Below are 3,744 nucleotides of genomic sequence, written 5' to 3' on the forward strand. Positions count from 1 at the left end.
CCCAGATTAGGTCGACCCAAAGTTTAAGAACCTGCACTACAGAGCCCGGTGTGGTATCTGGCAAGGCCTAAAGAAACATATTTAATCATCAAGACCAGCTGGGAGGGAGTTAGATGTCTCTCAACCAATACAATCTGTCCTCAGGAATGGAGGCTACTTAGGAAACAAACACGAAACTCACTCTCAGGTCAGAAATACAGACTTTGGAGTTAGGCCCACGCTTGCATCTGAGCTCCTAATTTAGGTTCCTGCACACACTACCTAAGTTACTCAACCTCTCTGTTCCCTCAGTCAAGCGACTGGGAAGCATCCACAGGGAACTGTAAAATTAGGCACTCTCTGTGACCCATTTACCTCCGTGTCCATCATGCAGTGCGCGAGTGAGGAAAAACGCCAACATTTTCGTTATTTACCCAGCAGGTTCAGCAATATGAATGGGGTTCGCCCTGCAACCAGAAGCTCCTGAAAGTCCAACTGTGTTCTTATGGAGACGTCTGGGGCCCAGAGACTGAATATGGTCAAAACCCTCAAACTCATTGCCATCAACTCATAGTGACCTTGTGAGACAGGGTAGAACTGCCCCTGTGAGATTCCCAAGACTGTAACTCTTTAAGGGAGTCGGAAGTCCATTTTGATTCAGAGAAGTGCTGGGTAGATTCGAACTGGACCTTGCAGTTTGCAGCCAAACGGGCAACCACTACGCCACTAGGCACTGTTTGACGTAGAGTAGGGGGAGAGGTCACTTGATCCCACTTTCCTTACTCTTGCCATTTGAAGCCCCCGCCAGCATCCTGTAACCCCAAGTGGCACAAGGGCTAAAGGACTCCACTGCTAACTGAAACCCACCAGGTGCTCCCTGGCAGGCAGATGGGACCGTCTGCTCCCACAAAGATTTCTATACCCCCTTGGGCCCCTGAGGGGGCAGTGCCACTCTGTCCTTAAGGGCTGCTGTGAGTCGGAATCAACTCAGCAGCAATGGTCCAGGCTCCAACAGGGCTGCGGGGAAACCACGCCCAGAGCACGGTACCCACAATCCTCTGTGGGTCGCGACCCCTTTGGAGGTCGAACAATCCTTTCTCAGGGGTCGCCCAATTCCTAACAGTAGCAAAATGAAGTAGCAATGAAAATATCATTATGGTTGGGGGTCACCACGGGTCGTGGCATTAGGAAGGTGGAGAACCAGCTCTGAAGGCTCATCCATGGGTAGCTCTTCCTTAGAACGTGTTGGGAGTTCTCTCCCTGTAGCCTCTAGCTCAGTGGCGCCTAATGGCAACAACCTTGTCTTTCCCTGGAAGATTCATGAGGAAACACAGGGCAGCCATCCTTCGACCTCAGGATGGCTTTCGGCCTGTGCTTCTCTCTTCTCTAGGATATTCTGTGAAGACTTTCCTTGCCTGCAATGGTTTACAATCCCATCATCACACCTCTCCCAGTTTCTAGTCCTTCAGAGACTAAGCTTCTATAACGGAACCCTAACTTTAGACCACCTTTCAACTGGGGTAGGGAGGGGGGCTGGGGAAAGAGGAGCCATGTGTCTGCAGAAGCGAAGGAAACGGTTAGCAATACGTCCCTGCTCTGTGACACTCCGATCCCCAAGCTACCCAAACATGAGTCTTAGCTGTTTCTAGTTCTGACCCACCTGTGGGAAATTCAGGCTGTACTTTTCACCACTGCCAAGTTTCAGGAAGAGAGGGTTTTAAAGACTACTGTCAAGATAACACTTTGATGTTGCTTGTACAATTAGAATGTGCTAAGAATTATTTATAGCCCCGATGAAAACCCACTCTTATCAAGCATGAAATATCAGCATAAAAGCACATCGAATGAGATTTGGGGGATCTATTTAAAATATCATGAGTGGAGCCACAAGAACCGAGATTTTGCAGGCAGTTATTGCAAAACGATTCACCTTTTGTCAGATGTGGAAGGCTTGGTGTCAAAGCCTTGCCTGGGACTTTCCCTCTAAGCATCCACTGACTATTTTAGAGCAACAGAAATCTAACAGGATGCCGAGTAGAAACGCTGGGTTTGTCTTCAGTGGTGTACTAGGGACAAGGCTGTGGGACGACAGCACATGGGCCCCTCGGGGTTTCTGCCTCTCCTTTCTGCACCTAGGGAGGCTCAGCACAGCGCACGTGTACTACGACGTCCTTGCCTGCACCCCAGTGCCTAAAGACGACGGGGCACCAGCTTGTTGAAGGAAGACTGATCTCAGTGATTAATTGGAAACTTAAAGTTGTTTATAAACCAAACGGCCTTATATAGTGAATTATTATTTTCATTTATCAATGTATTTCACGCCAAGAAACTTGGCGATGTCATATTGAGAATCCAAAGGGCAAAACCCTAACTTAGGTTCATCTTCCACTTCTTCTGTGGCCCCACACGTGACTCCTGCCAGCACTAGAACACTGGCTTATAATTAACAGCTACTGTCTCAGCACTGTGCTGCTGAACGTTCCCAAGTCAACCGACGACCCAAGGAAGTCGCAGAATTAACTTCATTTTCCACGTGGGGGAAGTGAAGCTTTAAAAAAAACCCACTGCCATGGGTGGGGCTGGAATCAACTTGACATTGAGGTCACTTGCGATGACCCTACAGGACAGGGTAGAACCACTCCTTTAGGGTTTCTCAGAATGCTTCATCTTTCTCCCAAGCAGCAGCTGGTGAGCTTGAATTGTGACGTTGCAACCTGAGGCTTAAGCACTGAGCCTTGAGGGTTCCTTTAGTGAGATTTGGGGATAAAGAAACTTACTTAAAGCTGCATGCTCTGTGAGGGGCCCCGATCTTGACCTCATCCCGGGTCTGATCTAAGTAGTTACATTCACTCAAGCTAATCTCAACCAGCACCCCAAAATGACCCGGGGTGGAAGGAAGCCCTAAGTAGCATGGAACGCAAATGACATATGGACATATCCTTATTTTCAAAACTTGTAAATATGCTGGGCTTGGAAAGTGATTTATATCCTGGGGGTGCAAAAATTCAATGAGTGTTATCACTTCTGGAAATTTAACTTAAGGAAAGACAGAAAACGCCACATGCCCAAAAGATGCTCACTGCAAGGTGCATTAAAATAAGGATCAATGGAAACACTTAAAGCTTCCTAATTAAGTAACACCCACAACACACTCAATAGAAATGAAATCCGTAAGTCTTCAGCACTATGCAAAAGTCTGTTCTCTTTACTAATGAGCAGATAACGGTATAGACCCTGAGCAGGAAATCAACCGAGGCCAGGATATGACTCAGTAATACAGGTGAATGATTGTCTGTGCATGTAAATTTGAAAACGGGGCGGCTCACACTTCCTTGAGCCCAGAGCACCCACTCCGTATTTCCATATTGTTCACAAAGGCCAAGCAGAAATTGCATCCATATTAACACAAAAAGGAAAAAAAAATCGTTAGCATCCCTGTATGAAAACAAAACATTTTGAACGGCCTAAAAATAACATCAGGGTCCACCTCCCTCAACCTGGTCTAGGGGCAAGTTCCGGATGGCATGGAAACCCCCATTGGTCACTAACCAGGCCGGTCAAGTTAAAAATCGAGGACCCGTGTCAGATTCTGCATCGGAGACGGCTGGGTGTGGGGCTGGCTTTCTGAGCGCATCGACAGCAGGTGCCAGAACTGGGGCTCAGTCCACCACCGCGCCCGGGCTCCCTCCGGGCCGGCCCGCTGACCCCGCCGGACGCGGAGGAAGGGGGAGGGACGCAGGGGGCGGGCTGCGGGTGCTAGACTGC

The 3,744-nt window shown here is 48.6% G+C and overlaps 1 protein-coding gene across 2 annotated transcripts in view; it reads right to left on the reverse strand.

Annotated features, from left to right (window-relative positions):
• Positions 1-3,609, reverse strand: part of PRPSAP2 (phosphoribosyl pyrophosphate synthetase associated protein 2) — a 47,159-nt gene extending 43,550 nt beyond the window's left edge. The window contains exon 1 of one of the 2 annotated variants that reach the window (XM_004712966.2): positions 3,529-3,609. The gene's annotated coding sequence lies outside the window, so the exon portion shown is untranslated. Of the gene's footprint in view, positions 1-354; positions 507-3,528 lie in introns of those variants that run through there. The other variant, XM_045293365.1, reaches the window with a different exon arrangement.
• Between the last annotated feature and the right edge of the window lie 135 nt (positions 3,610-3,744).

The sequence above is a fragment of the Echinops telfairi genome, unplaced genomic scaffold (assembly GCF_000313985.2).
Source record: "Echinops telfairi isolate 266 unplaced genomic scaffold, ASM31398v2 ScPeMD7_2010;HRSCAF=2546, whole genome shotgun sequence".
Classification (NCBI taxonomy): Eukaryota; Metazoa; Chordata; class Mammalia; order Afrosoricida; family Tenrecidae; genus Echinops; species Echinops telfairi.